The sequence below is a fragment of the Eumetopias jubatus genome, unplaced genomic scaffold, assembly GCF_037043125.1.
Source record: "Eumetopias jubatus isolate StellerSeaLion01/CBP00866 unplaced genomic scaffold, mEumJub1_p1.0 scaffold_9, whole genome shotgun sequence".
Lineage (NCBI taxonomy): Eukaryota > Metazoa > Chordata > Mammalia > Carnivora > Otariidae > Eumetopias > Eumetopias jubatus.
In genome coordinates, this window is record NW_028274815.1 from 60,862,156 (window position 1) to 60,885,211 (window position 23,056).

The 23,056-nt window shown below is 41.8% G+C and overlaps 1 protein-coding gene across 1 annotated transcript in view; it reads left to right on the forward strand.

Moving 5' to 3' along the window:
- LOC148163545 (uncharacterized) overlaps nt 1–23,056 on the forward strand; it is a 53,397-nt gene that overhangs the window by 9,322 nt on the left and 21,019 nt on the right. The window contains exon 2 of the transcript XR_015768952.1: nt 8,697–8,789. The gene's annotated coding sequence lies outside the window, so the exon portion shown is untranslated. The remainder of the gene's footprint in view (nt 1–8,696; nt 8,790–23,056) is intronic.

The following is a 23,056-nucleotide window of genomic DNA, read 5'->3' on the forward strand; positions in this document are numbered from 1 at the left end:
CAGAGTAGATTTAGCCTAATTCTTAAGAGCCCTAGAATTTTTGGAATGGTAAATGAGTGTTGATTTCAACTTAAAGTTACCAGCTGCATTAGCCCATAACAAGAGAGTCAGCCTGTCCTTTGAAGCTTTGAAGCCAGACACTGACTTTTTTCTAGCTATTCAGGTCCTATCTTCTTCCAATAGAAGGTTGTTTTCTCTACATTGGCAATCCGTTGTTTAGCATAGTCAGGGTCATTAATGATCTTAGGTAGATCTTCTGGATAACTTGCTGCTTCACTTCACACTTTTATGTTGTAGAGATTGCTTCTTTCCTTAAACCTCATGAGTCAACCTTTGCTAGCTTCAAACTTTTCTTCTGCAGCTTCCTCACCTCTCTCAGTCTTCATTGAAGAAAGTTAGGGCCTTGCTCCGGATTAGGTTTTGGCTAAAGGGAATGTTGTGGCTGATTCAGTCTTGTATCCAGACCACTAAAACTCTCCATATCAGCAATACGGCTGTTTCTCTTTCTTACCGTTCGTGTGATCACTGGCATAGCACTTTTCATTTCCTTCGAGAACTTTTCCTTTGCATTTACAACTTGGCTAACTATTTCTAACAGGAGGCCTAGCTTTTGGCTTATCTTGGCTTTTGAGCTGTTTTCTTCATAAGCTTAATGATTTCTAGCTTTTGATTTGAAGTGAGAGACATGTGAGCAGCACCTGGCTGGCTCAGTTGATAGAGCATGAGACTCTTGATCTCAGAGTCATGAATTCAAGCCCCACATTGGTCGTTCAGCTTACTTCAAAAAAAAAAAAAAAAGTGAGAAACGTGATTATTCTTTCACTTGAACACTTAGAAGCCATTTCAGGGTTATTAATTGGCCTAATTAATTCAATTGAATTAATTCAATTCAATTCAATTCAATCAATATTGAATTAATTCAATATTGCTGTGTCTCAGGGAATAGGGAGGCCTGAGGAGGGGGAGAGAGATGGGGAGCACTGGTTGGTGCAGCAGTCAGAACACAACATTTATTAAGTTTGCCACCTTACATAATTGTATTTTGTAGTGCCCCAAAACAATTACAATAGTAGCATCAAAGATCAAAGATCACACATCACCATAACAAATGTAATAATAATGAAAAAGTTTGAAATTTTGTGACAGTTACCAAAAGGTGACACACAGACATGAAGTGAGCAAATGCTATTAGAAAAATAGTGCCAATAGACTTACTTGATGCAGGGGTACCACAAACCTTTGATTTGTAAAAAAAAAAAAAATCTGCAAAGTGTACAATAAAGTGAGAGCAATAAAACAGGGTATATCTGTATATCAAGTTCAAAAAACAGATAAAAACTAATTTTTGTATGGAGGGCAGAATGTTGGGTACCTTTGGGGTAGATATTGATGAGAAGTGGCCCAAGGGAGCCTTCCGAGTTGCTAGAAATGTTTTATATCTTGATCTGGGTGGTGGGCGATAAAGACTCTCTCCTTGGCCAAACTCTAGTCAGGCTCTTCTGAGCCCTGTTTTTCACAAGTCCTCAGTCTTGGCATATAACAACTTCCATCTCTTAGCACAAATTAGTTTTCCCACCCCTTACACTAAGAGGCTTGAACAAACACTAGCAGAGTTTCTAACCACTCAAGTCCAGGATGATGATGTCAGCCATCCTTAGGTTGGTTGCTGCTTAGGAAAGCACAAGACCCCCAAAAGAATTCACCGTTTATTCCAGCCAACACTTAAAGACAGGATGCCTGGGGGCACCTGGGTGGCTCAGTCAGTTGAACATCTGCCTTCTGCTCAGGTCATGATCTCAGGGTCCTGGGATTGAGCCCCACATTGGGCTCCCTGCTCAGCAGGGAGTCTGCTTCTCTCTCTTCCTTTGCCCCCCGCACCCCACCACTCGTGCTCTCTCTTTCTTTCAAATAAATAAATAAATAAATAAATAAATAAATAAATAAAAATCTTTAAAGACAGGATGACTCTTTCTAGTCTCTGGGGGAGAGTGGGAGCCTAACTTCAATAAATGCTGGTTAACAAACACAGATGGCCCCTTCCCATTTTTTATGAATTTCCACATCCCTGACTGCTCATTTCCCCTCCCTATTTCCCCCTTCTCCATTGAAAATGCCCAGTCACCCCTGCACAAATCAAAGTTGAGTTCAGTTTACACTGGACTCTCTTCCCTATTTCAATACCACTTTAGAGTCTGCATAGCTTTTTTTTTTTAATTTAATATTTATTTATTTATTTTAGAGAGAGCTCACGCACCCTTACATGCATGTCGGCACAGAGGGAGAGGGACAAGCAGACTCCACGCTGAGTGTGGAGCCTTAGTGGGGACTCAACCACGACCCTGAGATCATGACCTGAGCTGAAACCAGGAGTCTGATGCTCAGCCGACTGAGCCACCCAGGCACCCCTGACTTTGTATATCTTTAACATGGGTTACATATATTTAAAAATTGAGCTATACTGGTGTGTAAAGACTTGCACACTTTTATGTGTGTTATACCTCAGTTTTTTAAAAGTATCTGAATAGACTTGTGAATAACTTTCCCCACGAGGGCCACACAACCTGCATAGCCTTTCCTTGAGACCCTGCTTACCATCTATCTCCCTTCTCTCCAACTTCTAACACACACTTCTTCACCTGTTTCATTCCTACTCATCCTTTTAAGATTCAGTATACAGATTCCCTTAGCCAGATAGGCTGTTCCTTCTTTGTCCTTGGTTAGCAACATCAGTAGTTCCCCGAGTAAAATTCAAAACTGGCCCCTGTACACTGAGGACAAGGAGAGACTGAAGAAAGGCACACCACTCCAGATTGGTAAACTGCAGGTTTAATAAGCAAGGGAACTTACAAACAAGGTTTGTCTTGGGCAGCTGCAAGACAAGTAGATCTTGCTAGATTCTTAAAAGTTTATTTTGAGGCCTTAATGGATTTCAGTCACATACAAAGTCCAGATGGTCTCAACACATTACTCTCTTAAAGCTGCACCCTTGAAATGGCTCCTAGTGTGGGAATGGTGAGTAGAACCTATATTCCAAGGACAGGGAAGAAGGTAAAGAGCCTCTGATGGCCCAGCTTGAGGGTCAACTGGTGGTCACGTCCTTTCGACCTCCTCTAACATCGGTGCAACATAAAAAACAGCATATTACCTATCATCCTGCTTATCACACTGAACTACAGTTTTCTAGTTATGTGCCTGGTTCCCTTACTTAAAATATAAAATCCTTGAAAGCAGGGAGTCTCTTTATTTCTGGTGGCTGGCATATATAGCAGATATTCAATGTTTGCTGAATGAATTTTCCTGATTAGTGATCAATACCTTTTTTCCTTGAGCCTGGTTTGGTTATTAAACATCCCACCATGTCTGGTCTTTAGTGTGTGGTATATTGTACACCTTGCATTTGGATGGCTCTTCTGAGCCTATGGGGGGCCACAATGGTTGATTTTATTATGAAACTTTGCTATAAACACATCTATTCAGTTTGATAACAGGCATCTTTTTTCTTATAAAGCAATTTCATTTTTTATCTCACTTTCATATTCTTCTGGGATCATAGGCCCACAATATATCAATTTACTAATCAGATTTGTTTGTTTCTTGAGAGATGTGACTTCTTGATTGCTACATCATTTAAAAAAAAGATTTTATGTGTTTAAGCCTGTTCTTTAGTATCAAGAACAATGATTCTTCACCTTATCAGATCAGTGTCCACTGTTTTATAACTTATATTTATAACATCCCCTTTACTATCCTCAAGTGAAATTCATAGATAAAATCTACCTCACATGTATATTGTCAAGCAAATAAAACAATGGTCTAACAGCAATATCCAGGAGAAATAAAAAGCCATTTATAAAAAAAAATAACACTTCAATATGTAAATGTTTGGTGTGAATAATGGGAAATATGTATATTTAGGTCTCTGCCCCCAGTTCCTGGCACAGAGCTCCTTAAATCTCTTGGAATTTCCTGAGTGATAGCAATGTCTTTTGTTCTAATGAGGCAGCTCCTTATTGGCTCCTGGTTGGTCACCAAAAAGACCAAGCTGCAATGAGAAGCTTGGAATATTCAGCCCCACCCCACCCCGCATTCTCCAAAGAGGGAAGAGGGGCTGGAAATGGAGTTGATAATTGATCATGCCTATGTGATGAAGCCACCATAAAAATCCCAATATTATGGAGTTCAGAGGGCTTCCAGGTTGGTGAACATGTGGAGGTTCTGGGAGAGTAGCTTGCCTGGAGAGGGCAAGGAAGCCCCATCACCCTTCCCACATTCCTTGCTCCGTGTATCTGTGCATATGGCTGTTCATCTGTATCATTTATCATATCCTTTATTATAGACTAAACTGGTAAATGTAAGCAAATGTTTCCTTGAGTTCTGTAAGCTGTTCTGGCAGACAGTTGAATCCAAAGGGGAGATCATGGGAACTTCTGGTGTGTAGCCAAGTTGGACAGAGGTTATAGGTAACTGGGGGACCTACTACTTGTAGTTGGCATCTGAAGTGTGGGGGCAGTCTTATGGGACTGAGCCCTTAAATCTGTGGGATCTGATGCTCTCCAGGTAGATAGTGTCAGAATTGAGTTAAATTGTAAGACAGCTAGCTGGTGTAACACAGAATCGTTTGATGTGTAAAAAAATCCCACACATCTGGTATCAGAAGTTGTAGGTTTGATAGCATGAGAATAAAGGAAGAAAACTGAGTTTTTCTTTTTCTTTTTTTTTAAAGATTTTATTTATTTGAGAGAGCGAGTGGGAGGAGGAGCAGAGGGAGAGGGACAAGCAGACTCCATGCTGAGGGCAGAGCCCTGTGCGGGGCTTGATCCATTGATGTAGAGATCATGACCCAAGCCGAAATCAAGAGCCAGTCGCTTTACCGACTGAGCCACCCAGGCGCCCCCAAAATTGAGTTTTTCTTTACACACTGGGGGTTGACTACATTAAAAGACTTAATGAGAGGGATGCCTGGGTGGCTCAGTTAAGTGTCTGCCTTCGGCTCTGGTCATGATCCCAGGGTCCTGGGATCGAGTCCCGCTTTGGGCTCCTGACTCAGCAGGGAGCCTGCCTCTCCCTCTGCCTGCCGCTCTCCCTGCTTGTGCTCTCTCTCTCTGACAAATAAATAATAAAAATATTTTATAAGTAAATAAATAAATAAAAGACGTAATGAGGTTTTCAAATGTTTGTGCCTACGTATTAGCATCACAGTGAATGTGAGTGCTGCCCATGCAGCCTGATGCTGTTTTGTTATGGTGAGCTGTCAAAGGTGCGATTTTACAACTTTCAAAAAGTTTTTAAATTAGGGGCACCTGGGTGGCTCAGTCGTTAAGCGTCTGCCTTCTGCTCAGGTCATGATCTCAGGGTCCTGGGATCGAGCCCCACGTCGGGCTCCCTGCTCCTTGGGGAGCCTGCTTCTCCCTCTCGCACTCCCCCTGCTTGTGTTCCCTTTCCCGCTGTGTCTCTCTGTCAAATAAGTAAATAAAATCTTTTTAAAAAAAGTTTTCTAATTAAACAATCTTTTGATTTACACAGTAGTTGCATTCCTGGGGGAATTCAGTGTATATGAAAACCACGTGAAAAATATTTTGTGCTTATATGTAAAATGGAATTGTGTTCCAGGCTTATAATAGATTTTTCACCTACATGCTTGTGAGTATCAGGTGAGACACTGGGAAATCATAAGGATGGGGGCCAGCTCTTGGCTGTGCCAGATTCTCCCTAGAAGGCATGTAGCATCTCTAGCCACCCCCCACAATAAGTGCCCACAGGGCCCCCAAATCATTTTGACAACCAACAATTTGGTCACAGATTTCCAAAATATCCCAAGGGGTTTGAAATAGTGGTTCTTTAATTTTGGGAGTCATAAGAATCACTTGGGGAGCTTATTTGGAATGCATATTCCTTGGCCCCATTCTCAAAAATTCTGGTTCAATACGTAGGGGAAGGGCTCTGGAATCCATGTTTTTTTATTTACTATCCTAAGAGTTCTGTCCCTCAAAACTCACTAAGACAGGCTTTGCTCTTCACTAGAGCCATGATAGTCAACTTACTGTGCTCTCCTACAGAAGCCAAGACACAGCAGGGGACAAATTTGCCCCATAAAAACCGTTATATTTAGAGATGTTCATTTGGTACATTTATGTTTTAAGGCCATACAAATTGTAGTAGTATTTTTGGCAATACATTTTATTGCTATCAGTTTATGACACCAACAGAAGTAAAAATTCCATTAGTAGTCGAAAATTGTAATGCTGTTGAGTATATTCTTGCCGCTGTAATAACTATGTAACACAGAAGTAAATCTTAGAAGTCAAGTGATAATAGGGGAGGGCCAGAAAAGCAATAGATAGTGGTAGGTGAGGTTAGGGAAAGTATTTGGAGGAGACAGGAGAGCCCCAGGTTAATGGCAGCCTACCGAGGAATTCAAACGGACAACAGAGCCAAAAGGAAATGGCATCCTACCCTTCCAAGTAAACATCACAACTGAGAGGAGCTTCTTGATTTAATGATTAATATGAAAACCCAATACCCCACCTAGATGACATCTGTTTTCCACAACCATTTGAGAACCATGCACAGCTCTGGAGTTTGATCAGAGGCTTTTCTTGTGAGCAGAGATGTAGTTCATCCATTAGGGTCCTGGGCACTCTTTTCCCAGGTGCAAGTTGTTTGGGAAGAAGTAGGAAGACTGCTTTATGGATAAGGAGTCAGGCAAAGTGAGTGAGAGAATCTTGAATAATATTTTATGGAGGCTATGAAAAAAGTCTGTTGACTTATCCCTGTACCATAACTAAGGTGTTTGGCTTTGCAAATAACACAGACCTGGATTTAAATCTTAGTGTGGCTGCGTTTTAAACATGGGATATCGGACAAGTCACTTAACCTCTCTGCGCTTGTCTGTCTCACAGACTTGTCCCGAGGACAAAATGCCATCATCAGTGTAAAGGGTCTGACACAGGAAAAGTGTTTTAAAAATGTTAGCAGGTTTTTTCCCTCTTTTATTATAAAAATTTTTAACATGCAGCAAAGCTGAAAGAATTTTGCAAGGACCATCTATATGCTCACTAACTAGATTCTACCATTAATATTTCACTACACTTGCCTTATCACTTGTCTAGCAATTTTTCTATTCCTCTATCCACTACTCATCTATCTTATTTTCTTAAGGTATTTCCAAATCAGCTGCCAACACTGGTACACTTCTCCCTAAATACTTCAGCATATAGAAGCAATTATTTTTACACTTCTCTAATAACCACAATGAGGGACACCTGGGTGGCTCAGTGGGTTAAATGTCTGCCTTTGGCTGAGGTCATGATCCCAGGGTTCTGGGATCGATTCCCACATTGGGCTCCTTGCTCAGCGGGGAGCCCGCTTCTCCCTCTGCCTGCTGCTTCCCCTGCTTGTGCACACTCGCGCGCTCTCTCTCTGACAAATAAAATCTTTAAAAAATAATAATAATAACCACAATGATCCTGTTCATCAGATTCAATGTCTCTCCCTCAAATAATGCTGGATGAATATTGCCAAATTGCTTCTCTTTGATACCCCTTTTATCTGTGTTACCTTCCCTCTGTTGCACAGTTTATGTAGATATTTTACATCAATTTAGGTAACAAGACTACACTCGGGGTTCCTGGCTGGGACAGTCGGTGGAGCATGTGACTCTTGATCTCAGGGTTGTGAGTTTGAGCTTCACGTTGGGTGTAGAGATTACTTAAAAATAAAATCTTAAAAAAAAAAAAAAAGACTGCACTCTAGTCCAAATTAGAGTACTCTCAAGTCAGGACAGGTAGTTGCAGTAGTGGGACTCAGCCATTGGAGTGGATTTTGCCTGTGCTATTAGCAACCCCACCCCCACCCCCATCCCCCTTCCTCCCCTGCTTACTTATTACTCAGTGAGCATTGTTTAAGATCTCTAAAATCCACTTCCATGAATTTAAGAAGTTGTAAAAGACAAAGTTGGGGGAAAACACCTCCTAAAGGGCAAGGATTAGGATGTACAAATCAGTTTTGAAGAGCCCTAGAACCATTTCTACTTTTTTCAGCTTACTGAAGCATTCTTTTGTATGGCTGCAGTACTCGTAGCAGGAGGTAATACTTAAACAGGGCAGATGTTATTTGAGAGAGGAGAAGGAGAGAAAGAAAAACTGAGTGTTGGAGAGACCAGGACAATGGAAGCAGAGGGCATGTGGCACAAAGTGCCAGCTGACTTCTCTTTCTGTGTTAACTAGCTTGGTATATGATTGCTCAGCTGTGCTGTGTCTCCCAACTTCTCTTGAGTAGAGATGATATGTGCTCACCCTTTCCTAGGCAGAGACTTTCAGATAGTGAGCCTACTTATTTGCCTTTTCAGGGGCTAAAAAGAAGATGTCCTGTGATCGATAGTCAACCCTATAATTGAGGACAATGTCTTGGAGGTTATGATTGAGAAACAAGATGGAAGGAAACTGTGTGACTGCATGGAGCAGCCTGCAACTCAGACACTAAATTAAGAAATGAATTTCTGTCTTTTCTGAGCCATTTGGGTCTCTTTGTTATAGCAACTAGCATAACACTAACTAATATGAATATATATTGAGAAACAGAAATGGTAAAATTTGGTAATGGAAGGATTAGAAATATTTGAGGGAGTGGTTTAGTTTTATTTTGTAGACAGTGGAGAAAATTGCCAAGTTCTTTTTTTTTCTTTTTTCTTTTTTAAGTAAACTCTACACCCAGCATGGGCCTTGAACTCACAACCCCAAGATCAAGAGTCACATGCTCCACCAACTGAGCCAGCCAGTGCCCTGAAAATTGTAAGTTCTTAAACCGGGTAGTGCTATGATGAAGGAAATGAGACTGATAGCATGAAAGTCTCCATGAAGAGGTTATTTGAGGTGAAACAAGCATGAGCCTGAAACAGACCAGGATATTGAATGTGGAAATGAAGGAAAAATGAAGAGGAAGGAAAACAATTAAGAGACATTACAAAGAGAAATTATAGGCCTTGGTGACCAACTAGTTATAGGGAATTAAGGAGAACCAGGAGGCAGAGGAAAGTCCCAAATTTCTAATCTGGAAAAGTGCTGATACCACAGGAATTGCTGACAGGAAAATGGAAATATGTAGATTTACTTTAAAAAAAATCAGGGGCGCCTGGATGGCTCAGTCGTTAGGCGTCTGCCTTCGGCTCGGGTTGTGATCCCGGGGTCCTGGGATTGAGCCCCGCATCGGGCTCCCCGCTCTGCGGGGAGCCTGCTTCTCCCTCTCCCACTCCCTCTGCTTATGTTCCCTCTCTTGCTGTGTCTCTCTCTGTCAAACAGATAAATAAAATTTTATTTTATTTATTTATTTATTATCCCCGCAGAGCGGGGAGCCCGATGCAGGGCTCGATCCCAGGACCCCGGGATCACGACCCGAGCCGAAGGCAGACGCCTAACGACTGAGCCACCCAGGCGCCCCAATAAATAAAATCTTTAAAAAAAAAAAATTAAAAGCATCATATTGTTAAAAAATAAAATAAAATAAAATAAATCATAAATAGTTTGGAGTATGGCAGCAGACCCAGATCCCACCATCACCAATGTTGCCTATAGTCCCTCCTATCCAGTGTGGGTCCATGTACCACCATTTCTAAAGGAAACTTTAGGGGCAAGGGACAGTCCCTAAAGGAAGGACTATAGCTCTGAGAAACCTGCCCACTCACCTATTTTCATTTAAGGAACTGAAACATAAGGCTTGTGAACACACAGGGAAATGAAATCTTCGTACATGAAAACTCCAAAAAGCAATCATAACACTCATTTTTCAAATGCCTCTCTCTCTGTAATCTCTATGTTTATATTGTTTGAGCCCTATAGTATTATATGTGCTAGTTATGCATGTATCACATGGCCTGGAAGGATGACACAGCGTACTAACTTGGTTTCTGTAACAGTAGTAATACCTGATGTTTCACAAACATGAGCTCTAATAATTACTTGCACAGATTTAGAATTAGCATTTTTCGGAACTGGTAATAAAGCCATCATTAAAGTCATATGATATTTCTCAACAGAGGATAGTTAAATTTTAAGGTTGGAAGGAACCTTATAGAAATACAGAAAACTTGGGGCGCCTGGGTGGCTCAGTCGTTAAGCGTCTGCCTTCGGGCTCAGGTCATGATCCCAGGGTCCTGGGATCGAGCCCTGCATCAGGCTCCCTGCTCAGTGAGAAGCCTGCTTCTCCCTCTCCCACTCCCCCTGCTTGTATTCCCTCTCTTGCTGTGTCTCTCTCTGTCAAACAAATAAAATCTTAAAAAAAAAAAAAGAAATACAGAAAACTTAAGTACTTTGCCCGTGTTCATGCAGCTAGTTTGTTGTTGAATTGAGACTTGAAACTAGACCTCCAAACTCTTAGTTTGGATCTTCCCCCCCGCCCCCCGCCATATTGCATTTCCAAATGTGATCTAAGACATAAAGCAATATAAAAATATTTGTTAGCTAACTAGCAGCCATAATCTCACTAAGAAAATGCTAACATACAGAGTGTTTAGCATTCATAGGCTCTATATCTTTTAAGACTCTTTTTTTTCCCCAACAGTTCTTAATTCACCATCTCTGTTGGAAAAGTAAAAATAAGATATTTAACATGTTTTATTAAAGGCACTGACTGTGTCTTATTTATCATTTGTTCCCTCTAAGGTCTAGCACAGTGCTCTGAGTATTGTAGATGCTCAATAAATATTTTTTTTTAAAGATTTTATTTATTTGAGAGAAAGAGTGTATGAGCTGGGCGGGTGCAGGGGGAGAGCAGAGAATCTCAAGAAGACTCCGACACTGAGTGGAACTCCACACAGGGCTCAGCCCCATGACCCTGAGATCAGGACCTGAGCCAAAACCAAGAGTTGAACGCTTAAAACCAAGAGTTGAACGCTTAACCAACTGAGCGACCCGGGTGCCCCATGCTCAGTAAATATCTAATGAAATATAAATTCTTATACATTGAATCACTCTAGTATTAATATGAGTGACAATGTATCACCGCTGGGCATTAGGTACTATATATATATAGTATCTAATAGATCATATATATATGGGTCATATATATATATATATATATATATATATATATATATATATATATATATGAAGGCGGAAGATTCAACTCTCTGGCCCCAAAAAGGTAGGTAACTATACCTGCAGAGAGGCATAATAGTGATTATAGTAAGACAAATACCAAAATCATGGATTTACTATCATAAAAGCAAGCTTACAAATTCTTTTTAAGTTTTATTTATTTATTTGACAGAGAGAGACAGGGAGAGAGGGAACACAAGCAGGGGGAGTGGGAGAGGGAGAAGCAGGCTTCCCACGGAGCAGGGAGCCAGATGTGGGACTCGATCCCAGGACTCTGGGATCATGACCCGAGCCGAAGGCAGTCGCTAACGACCGAGCCACCCAGGCACCCTTAACAAATTCTTTAATAATGTTCGAAGTCCTTAATTTTTGCTAAAATTTTTTATTTTTAAATTACAGCATCAAAGGGTGCCTCAGTGGCTCAGTCCATTAAGCATCTGACTATTTCAGCTCAGGTCATGATCTCAGGGTCGTGAGATCGAGCCCCTTTGTGGGGCTCCTCCGTCAATGGGGAGTCTGCTTAAGATTCTTGCTCGCTCTCTCCCTCTATCCCTCCCCCAACTTCTCTCTCTCAAATAAATCTTTAAAAAAATTTACAGCATCAAAAATACACATCTAAAACATTCTAAAGGAAGATTGGAGAAAAAAAAAATGACCTGTAATTCTGCCTCGCTAATACAAATGTCACCAATGTGCAGGTGTGAGAATGTATGTGTTCCCTTCCAGAGCTTTTTTATATGCAAGCTTTGATGTATTTCTTCTGCTATTTCTTGATCATCGCAAAAAATGAGAGCGCAAAAAATGAGAGCACAGAAAATGAGACTCAATTAAAATGACCTCACCCCTAACCCTGTGCAAAAAATGTCCAAGAGTAATGGTTGGCAGTAAATCCTCACATAGCTTTTTTTTAATTTTATGTAGCTACAATCATGAATACTATACATACATAAAATTTGGTAGCCTTCTTAAAAAAATATACTATTCATATTTTCCTGTGTTGCTATAGTTTTATGTGTGTGTGTTTTTGTTTTTTTTGTTCCTTTGTTTGTTTGCTACATAGATTTTATACTAACCTGTTTAAGGAAGGAAGTTGGTGGGGCGCCTGGGTGGCTCAGTGAGTTAAGCATCTGCCTTTTGTCTCGGGTCCTGGTCCCAGGGTCCTGGGATGGAGTCCTGCATTCAGCTCGCTGCTCAGTGGGGAGCCTGCTTCTCCCTCTCCTGCTTCCCCTGCTTGTGTGCTCACTCTCTCGCTCTCTGTCAAATAAGTAACTCTCTCTGTTTAAAAAAAAAAAAAAAAGGAAGTTGGCTAGAGAATGGATGTCCTAGGAAACTGGAAATTGTTCCAAAGTTTATAAGTCTTAATGAGGTTAAAACCAGATTTTGTACGACCATGGAGTGGGAAAGTTGGAAAAATAAGAAATTATGATCTGAAAGTTGGGCTTTCTAAGTTGCAGCATACGAAAGACTTATATTTGTGTGTGTGTGTGTTTTAAGATTTTATTTATTTGAGAGAGAGAGAGCACAAGCAGAGGGAGCAGCAGACAGAGGGAGAAGCAGGCTCCCCACTGAGCAGGGAGCCCGATGTGGGGCTCAGTCCCAGGACCCTGAAGACCCATGACCTGAGCTGAAGGCAGCCGTTTAACCAACTGAGCCACCCAGGCACCTCAGAAGGCTTAGATTTATTATCTAGCAACTGAGATTGAAGACAAGCATAACTTCATCTAATAACTTAATTATTCTAATATTTCATCTAATATTTACAGCCAACTATCAAAAACTCTAATGAGGTTCAAAATGTAATAAACCTAATTTTAGAATTTCCAGATGGAACTTTTTCATTTTTATAGCAAACATATACACATTTATCTATATTTAGTTATTTTTAAAAATGATAGATCAATGTTATAAATCATAAAATTATACTTTAATACTACTGGCTATGGTTTGAATACACTTTTTGTCTTAAACATTATATGATGTAGGTCGCATCATTTCTCTACGTGGTTCTTACTGGGTTCTGTTTATATAAATGAAAATTAAACTTAATAAATGTTGAATTAATCAATGATTAAGTACTTACCACATGCCAAACACTGTGCTAGGCCCTTGGAATACAGAGGAGAAATTATGTCTCAGCACCAAAGACCTTCTAGCTAGTGGGGACACAGACCTGCCGTTTCAATATAAGATAATTAGAGCTGAAAGAGGAGGGACAGAATGTAATAGAGCAGGGAGTCTTTTCCCCTGCTTTGCTGGGCCCAGAAGACCTCCCCTACTGTCCAACACAGTATCACACTTTGTCACCTAGGCCTCAAATAGGACTGCTTATGTGCAAAGTCTCACAGAATCTATCATGAATACTTTTGGCTCTGATTCCCCCCCCCCCCGCTGTGACTCTAAATCATCATCAGGCTGCCGATGGTGCCAGATGCTACCCTGTCCCCTCTACTAGCCTCGCTTTCCCATTTATCTCTTGAACCTCCTTATACCAGAACCGTTTCATATTTCTGCAGCCACAAAACAAATTTCACCATATACATGAGCTCATGTTGGAGGAAGTAGAGAGTGAAAATGGCATCTAACTTCATTTTTAGCATTTGAGCTCCAGTGAGAACACTCTGGTAATCCAGGAGAGAAAGCTTACCCACTCAACAACATGGAAGATGGACTAAGGGAAGTGCAGGACTAGAGGCAGGTGACTGTTAGGGAAAATAGTTGTAATAATGGTGGGGAGAGAAGATAAGTGTTTGATTTGAGGCAGTGGCTTTGGGAAATAGACATTTGGGGAGGTAGGTAAACAGAACTTCCAGGTTTCTGCTTTGAGCAACTGTATTAATTGTGGTGCCATTCAATGATCTAGGAGCTCCAGGGGAGGGGAATGTCTCCCTTTGTATTACAGTAAATCCAAATATTAAAAGGCCCCCTGTCTGTCATTCTTTCTCCTCCTCCCCCTTTCTAACAGAGCCTTGATTTTGTTTGGCTTATCTACCCTGCTACAAATGCCAACTTCGTTTTTAACCCACATCACGATAATCCCATCTTAAGCCAAAGAGTGGTTTAGGAATTGGCAAATGATAAAATTCTGACTGACTGATACGGGAGGGGAAATTTGCTGGGGAGATTCTGGAATACATTTTTTTTTCATTAATGAAAAGAGATACCCAGGAATTCACTGGACTTTGCTGTGTCTGCATGTGACAAGTAAACTAGAGAAGCCATTTTAAGACCACAAATTAAAAATAAAAGCAGCATGCTGAAGATATTAGAGCAGAAAGATTTAGAAGGAATCTGCGTTTTCGATGACATGGTTAGCAACTGAGTAAGAATCATCTCACCTCAGACTCCTTGTTATAGGAGATAATAAATATTCCCATATGGTTTAAGCCAGTTGAGTTGAGCCTCCTGCTTGCAGCCCAGAATGATTTAAGAAATATAGAACTGTGGGGCGCCTGGGTGGCTCAGTTGGTTGAGCGACTGCCTTTGGCTCAGGTCATGATCCTGGAGTCCCGGGATCCAGTCCCACATCGGATTCCCTGCTCAGCAGGGAATCTGCTTCTCCCTCTGACCTTCCCCCCTCTCATGTACTCTCTCTCTCTCATTCTCTCTCTCAAATAAATAAATAAAATCTTAAAAAAAAAAAAAAAAGAAATATAGAACTGTCCCTAAAAGAGAATTCTAGCTAGGCTTGTAATTACTTGGGAACCAGATCTTTGGGGCTGGATCCTCAATAGTCCAACCAATGGCCAAGAGCAGTTCACTACTAAGAAGGTGAACCAACTCTTTGAGGTCTGAGATCTTGGAAAATGGTCTCCACTAAAATATGTATTTCTTTAAAGTGGGCATTTAATTATATCAATATTAAGTTAAGACAGTACTTTAATTTTCACTTCCTGTATTATAGTTACGGTATGCATACTGTTGCTTAAGACCACTGGCAGATTCAGAAATAGAACACAGTGCCTAGGCCAAAATGGAAGTTTACAACTTTGACAAAAAGCCCTTTGACAAAGAGTACAGGAAATAAAAGTCAACCAAACAGGAAATAAGCAGAGTAGAACAGAGCAGCCAGAAATATTTGAGCCTGGCACAAAAATTAATCTATCGGCAGAACACGTAAGACCCAAGCAAAACATTTCAAGCTGAAATCTTCAACTTATAAACATTTTAAGGGGATCATGAAAGAGGGAGGAAAACACAGGAAGGAAAAGGAAGAGAGAAATAATGTGTCTCAGTGGAGTTAATTATTACATAAGCCAAATAATGTCTTCTGCATAAATTAATGGCAGTTGAAAACCTTTCTGCAAATTCCTTGACCCTTCTCTCGTTAGGAGATGGATTCTGTGGCCCCTCTCTTTGAATCTGGACCAAACTTTAATGACTGGTTGACCAGTGAATTATGGCAGAAGTGACATTACATGACTTTCCAGGCTAGGTCATGAAATGTGGCAGGGGCACCTGGGTGGCTCAGTTGGTTAAGTGTCCTACTCTTGATTTTGGCTCAGTCATGATCTCAGGGTTGTAATATCAAGCCCCTCATCGGGCTCCACACCCTGCTTAAGATTCTCTGTCTATCCCTCTCCCTCTGCCCCCCCCCCAAAAGGTGGTGCAGATTCTACCAGGTTTGTTGGACCCCACATTAGAGCCATGACCCACTGTATAAGAAGCATTACGACCCTTAGATCACCATCTGATGAGGAAGCACAAGCTAACCCGTGCAGACAGACCACATGGAAAGTCCCCCTTACATGGTGAAAAAGAGATGCCCAGGCATCCCACACTCTGCCAATGCCCACTCTTTTAGTTCCTGCAACCGCATGAGAGATCCTAAGGCAGAACCACCTAGTGCAACTATTCCTGAATTCCTGACCCACAGAAACCTTGAGAGATAATAAAATGATTATTGTTTTAAGCCAATGAGCTTTGGGGTGGTTTGTTATGCAACCATAGATAACCAGAACAATAGATGAGTTGATTTAAATGCTATGGCTCTTTATTAAGTAAGGAAAGAACCCAAAGGGCCCGTTAGAAATCATTAGAACTAATTACCATGACAAGCAAAGTGAAGTGTTGGTTTCCTGTCAAAGGATCTGTTACCAATAATAAACGCAAATAATTGGTGAGACCAAGTAAGATTCTCTAAAAATCTCAATTCTGAAAGAACTTCATTTTATTTTATTTTATTTTAAAGATTTTATTTTTTCATGAGAGACAGAGAGAGGCAGAGGGAGAAGCAGGCTCCCAAGGAGCAGGGAGCCCGATGCGGGACTCGATCCCAGGACCCTAGGATCATGACCTGAGCCGAAGGCAGACGCTTAACCATCTGAGCCACCCAGGCGCCCTGAAAGAGCTTCATTTTAGTTAATATGACATGTTTAAAGATTATGCCATATTTCTCAAGGGTAATTTGTGTAAGTAGTTTACTTTCTACCACTTTTTATTCCTATTTCAGAGATTCATATTAGTAATCCCCGCCCCCCCCAATCTGTGGTTTTCTGTGGGGCTATGGCCTAGGACCGCCAGTGGATGCCTGAAACCATGGCTAGTACTGAACCATATATACACTATATTCTTTCCTGTACATACATCCCTATGATAGAGCTTAATTTATAAGGCACAGTAAGAGATTAACAGCAATAATGAATAATGAAATAGAACAATTATAACAATATACTGTAATAAAAGTTATGTGAATGTGGTCTCTCTCTCTCTCTCAAAATAGCTTATGTGCTGTATTCACCCTTCCTCTTGTTGTGATGACATGAGATGGTAAGATGCCTTCGGGATGAGATGACGTGGAAATCCTGAGGCATTGTGATTTAGCAGTAGGCTACTATTTTTCCTTCTAACAACAGGTCAGAGGAAGGATTCTCTGCTTAGACCGCGGTTGACTGTGGGTAACTGAAACCATGGCAGGCAAAACCTCGGGTAAGGGGTGGGGGGCACTACTGTCCCAGCAAACTATGACGGATATTTGGGCTGATTTCTGTCTTGTCAACTCAGCTACTCAAAGAGCTACAAGCTAGGAGGCTCAGGATCTCTGTCCACTGGGGTCCAGTTTCCTGATCTCAGGATGTTTAGTCACAGAATATTTTTGTAAGGGAAAGTCCAGGACATTTTTAGTCCACATAGGACATGTAGCTAGTGGGGCCACAACTGTGGGCTAAATTTCAGGATAGGAAATGTTTATGTCAGAGAAGTCAAAGCCTCCTACAGATCATGCTTCTGGTATTAGTTCTTGTTCTTGTTTTAAAGTACTGAAAGAAAATGAAATAAAAATTAAGATCAACCAAAGCAAGTTTAGAAAAGTAACGTGGAACATGTGTATAAAATGCCTAGAAAAGACAGATCCGGAGAGACAGTTGATTAGGTGCTCCCTAGGGCTGGAGTCTGCTTGAGATTCTCCCTCTACCTGCCTCCCCAACCCAGCCCCCCCCCCACTCCCTCTCTCTCAAATAAATCTTTTTTTAAAAAATAAAAACATTTAAAAAATAAAAACATAATAGTAATTGAGTATAACTTTTTTTTGTAATATTAGGTCTATTGATGACAAGAATTGAATTCTTTTTTGAAAGATAACATTTCACTTAACTGAGGTTCAAAGTTAATATTCTCTATCCTCAAATTGATTGCAGATGTTCTTCTGAAGTAAAAAGGGTTTTTTAGGGGCGCCTGGGTGGCTCAGTCATTAAGCGTCTGCCTTTGGCTCAGGTCATGATCCCAGAGTCCTGGGATTGAGCCCTGCATCGGGCTCCCTGCTCAGCGGGGAGCCTGCTTTTCCCTCTCCCACTGCCCCTGCTTGTGTTCCTGCTCTCGCTATCTCTCTGTCAAATAAATAAATAAAATCTTAAAAAAAGAGAGAGAGAGAAAAGAGTTTTTAGCTCATGAGCCATATAAAAATAGGCAGTGAGCTGGGTTTGGCCAATGGGTCATAGTTTGCCAATTGTGACTCTTGAGGACTGTATTCCTAAAGGCTGGTTTATTAGTTTCCCATGGCTTCTGTAACAAAGTACCACAAACTGAGTAGCTTAAAACAACAGAAATTTGTTATCTCATAGTTCTAGAGGCCAGAAATCTGAAATCAATGTTGCAGAGCCGTGCTCTGTCCAAAGGCTCTGGTGGAAAAATACTGTCTTTGCCTCTTCCAGCATGTGGTAGCCCTGGGTGTTCTTGGCTTGTGGCAGTATCACTTCAAGCCCTGCCTCTGTCTTCTTGTGGCCGCCTTCCCTTTGTATCTGTGTCTGTGTTTCTCCTCCTATTCCTACAGGGACACCAGTCATACCCTAATTCAGTATGACCTCATTTAACTAAATACATTTGCAATGACCCTATTTCCAGATAAGAGCACATTCACTGGTACTGGACTTGGACATATCTTTTTGGGGTACCCAATTCAGCCCACAACAGCAACGGACTTGGGTAGAGAGCCCTGGAGGATCCTAAGGTCAAAGGTGTCCTCCTTATTATGTACCTCCAAGAACAGTGATGCTATTGATAACTACCAGATCTGGCTCAGTTCTCAACCTAGGGAGCATTTGCAAACCTGGAGCACAGAGCACCACCCTTCATGGTTTCCACAGCTCCGAACACTTGGACAGTTATTTTGTTGTTGTTGTTTTAAGGCCCTTAGATACTATAGTTAGGTGCTTTCATTTAAAAATATTTCACTTGGGATGCCTGGCTTGCTCTGTCAATGGAGTGTGCAACTCCTGATTGTGAGGTCATAAGTTCGAGCCCCATGTTTGGGTGTAGAGCTTACCTAAAAAATAAAGGTAAAAATAAAAATATGTCACTTACTATTAGAAAAATGACTAGAATTCATTCTATACTAGAGTGAGTGTTTCTTAGCTATTTTGAACTTCCTGGAAGCTTCATGATACATCTGAGACTCTAGAAAGTGGGCAAATTTTTGTCTCTTATAGTGTGTTTTCACCTTAAGACTTTTTAAAAAGCTGTTATTATGGTCCAGGCAAGAGTTAATGGTGGCTTATTCCAAGGTTGTAGCAGATAGAAAGAGGATGGGTGGATTAATGATCTGTTCATAGGCAGGATCTGTAATATTTGAAAATGTGTGTATTTAAGGGTGAAGAAGAAGGTGTCAAGAATGACTTTCAGGTTTCCAGCAGCTGGGTGGAGAGTGGTACCATGGAATGAAATAGGGAACATTGGGAGAAGTCTGGGGTAGAAAGTTTGGCATGGATATATTTGTTCTGAGCAGATTGCTAAACAATACAGCCTTCTATATGGAGCTGAAACTGGAGATATAAATTTGAGAGTGGTTGTGGGATTTAAGGGGACCCAAGAATAATGCCCCCTATCTTCTGAATTCAGAGCAACAGAGAAAGAGATGTTAGGGAACAAAATCCCAGCTTTTTAATTTTTTATTTATTATTATTATTTTTTTAAATCTCAGCTTTTTAATTGGTTAAGCTGGACTGTAGACTACAGCTTTGATTAGTAGACAAAACCGGGTTTTTAAATATCTTCCCACTGAATTTAAACCTATTGGCCTCCAACTGCAGACCTCCCTATTGCAGAAACAGAGCCTGGCCCAACAAAATTGTGTCATGTGGGAGAAAGGACTGGGTGCCTGCTGCAGGGGGCACACATCCAGACAGAGAAGAGGAGAGGCACCAAGCTGTGTGTGAATCACTCCTCCTGGGGCAAGGACTGAGTGTTTCAGCAGGAAACACATGGTATACTCAAAGAGGTAATCCCTCAGAGCAAAGGGATTATTTACAGAGGCGTGGGCAAGGTTGAGGGTACCAACAAAGGATGTAGAAGCATCCAGGAACTCCATACAGGGAAGTTCTAGTGAGGATCAGGGAAGGGAGCTCTTACCAGAACTCAGTGAGAGCTCTAGCCAAGGCAGAGGTGCTGCCCAACAGGAATGTGGCAGAGGAAAGGAGCCAGGGCCAAAACTGGTCCTGCCCCCAGAGTGAGGGTAGGCTGTGGGTGAAGATAAACACCTGCCTACTCGCCCATCCCACCATCTGAACTCGCTCCCATTGACCAGACCCCCAGGAAACTAGGGGACTATAATGACCATAGAATGCAGTCCATAGCAGTCAGCCTGCCCAGGCACAGAGCAGGGCAGAAAAGGGTGGGGAATGGGCAATCAGAAAATCACCAGCGTGTTGTTAGTAAGCCTGGAGAGAGGGCAAGAAGTGTCACTCTGTGGTTCAGTCGTGGCAGGGGACTTCCCTGAGGTAAGGATTAGAAACCTGTTGTCCTGCTCCCACGTTTATGAGGCAAACCTACACCAGGACCCTACCGTCCAGTGCTCCTTGGGTCCCTCCTTCAACCATTGATGGGTAGTTTAGCCTTTGCTCCAAGAAGACTCTGAAATGGGAGCAGAACAGTTCTTTAATTAAATGCCCACTGCACCCTAGGGTGGAAAGAGGATCACTATCCTCATTCCCCTCTCACATTTGCTCTGCTGTTTTGTCCAACTGGTTTACCAGAAGCTATGCAATGGGATCAGATGACAATGTAAACATATGACAACATGATGTTTAACAGTGATGCAACACCAATAAAATTGAAATGTCCCAAATAACCTTCCATCACAATGTTTCATCAATACTGAGAGGTGAACTTTTTTTTTCACATTTTAACCTCTCTAAAATGGGGAGTTAAATGACAATCTCTTGCCAGGCAGCTGTTATGACGGCGACGTCGTTGCCTGCCACGTGCATCAAAACTGGAAGAATGGGTGTCAGCAGCTTGGGAGAAAACCGAGCAGACAGAGCAGAGCACTTCCGTAAAATACTCCCATCGCCAGTGCTCTTGATGACACAGAAGGTGACACTGTCTGAGATCACACAAGCCACTCTGATTTAAATAGTGGCTCAGCCACAGGGACAGAAGGTGAATTAGTGGTTGCGGGGGTAGGAGAGTGGGAGCAGTGGGCTGGGCAATGACGGCTAATGGGTGCAGGGTTTCTTTTTGGGGTGATGGAGACGTTCTGGAATATGTAGTGGTGACCGTGAGCATATTAAAAACCACTGAACTGTATACTTTCAAAGGGTGAATTTTGTGGAATGTGCATGATATCTCAGTTTTTAAAAAGCGATTTGAAACCTTAGGGGAAGCGAGGTAGTGGATATACAGGAACTCTTGGTATTTTCACAAGTTATTGTGAGTCCAAAATTATTTCAAAACAAAAAACTTGAAAGAAATGTGAGAAGGGAGAACACGGTATAAAACGGAGGTCTTAATGTAAAAAAATCTGTATGCAGAGTATGTTCTAGACTTGTGTGAAGCCTTAGGAAAAAAGTAAAATGATACTCACTAAAAGCTCTTTTCCAACTCTGAAAACAAACATGATTCAGAATATTTGGGTTCTGAATATAAAGAGCTAAGAATACTTGAAGTTACTTTGCTCATGTTTTCCTTTTTATGTAGGCACAAGAACAACATATGGTAAAAATCTGTATCTAAGTAAGTCTAAAAGAGCTTTAACTGTTAAGTAAGTATAAGATCAACATTTTAAGTGACAAGTATTGTGTTAAAGTTTAATTGGCAGCTTCTCCCCCTTCCGTGGTGGTATTTAGATGTTCTTAAATACAGTCTTACATTCCCACAGAGGAATGAAAGCTCCCAGATGGAATCTCCATGCTCTTGTAAGATAAAAACCGCAGACATGGAAGCGCATGGTTCTTACACAAACTCGTTCTGTTCAGCCCCACTGAACTCAGTGCTTGGGAAGAGAGCGGTCCCTTCCTTAGTTGCAGCCAACATCTCTTCTGTGTTCCACTGTTGGAGTCCAAAGGGTTAACAGGACAGAGCCGGTTACCCCAGCACCAGCCCCACACCTGAGAAACTTAGAAAACCCGAGCCCATCTGCCCGTCCTGTGGCATTTAGACCAGTTCTATCTCCCGATTCTCGGTTGTGAGCTGTAGAAATGGACTCTGCCTGATTTAAGCAGATAGGGAATTTATTGATAGTTCTCTGGAGAGTTGCGGCGATTTGAAAAGCTGGCTTTGAGTGGCCTTTGAGTGACCTGTCAACCGAGCCCATGAAGACACAGTTGCCTGCAGGTGGGCTGTGCACCACCCTCCATGGAGAATTCTCCGCCTGGCCTGCGTCTGTACATCACCGACTCCGGATTCAAAGCTCTGGGTGAGTGGGTCTCACTGACGGAGCCTTGGTCACGTGGCTGCACCCTTGTCATGTGGCTGCAAGAGAAGCTGGGAAAGTGAGTAAATGGCACTTTCTGCTTCTATAAAAGGAGATAGACTCTGCCTCCCACCAAGACTTTTAAGGTGGGGGAAGAGGTGGCAGATGATGGGCAGCCAAAATCATGATGAATATCTACTTCAATCAAAATAAGGTTCTCAGAATCCCAGAACACACACACAGCACTGGCGCTGGCTAGAGACCCTGGCAGAGGCCCAGCAGGATCTGAGGGAAGGAAGGAAGACAGAAAGAAAACAGGAAAGAAAAATCTTATCGCTATCAGCCTTGTCTGAATGCCTCTGAGTCTCCATGGCAGTTTGCTATAGTGCTTGACCTGTGCACTTTTTGGTGTTGGGAGAAGTCTTTCATCCAGAGGTTAATTGTGGCCTAGGTGTGCCATATCATATCTGGAAATTAAAGCCTTCCCACCCTCTTGAAAAATTTAGAAATTTTTAACGATGCTCCTTTCTTCCCCATTCGGTATATTTAAAAGCCCCTAATTTCTATTTCCCCCGTGTCTCTGTCAAAACCAGGACTCAGCCACATTTCTTCTTATGAGCAGCCCTTGCAATGGAGTGCTGATAAGCTGGCTCCCGGGGGGCGGACAAAAAGAGAGAGAGACCCTGGGGTATAGCATTTGTCAGTTTCCTCAGTGTAAGTTCTCCCACCATGGAAGATTTCAAGCTAGCAAAGTTGTGCCTTGCAAAAATCCTTGACTATTTATCAGCTTTTCCGAGCCCCTAGGAGCTATTGCCTCTTGCCCGGAATGTCTTAGGCCTGTAATACC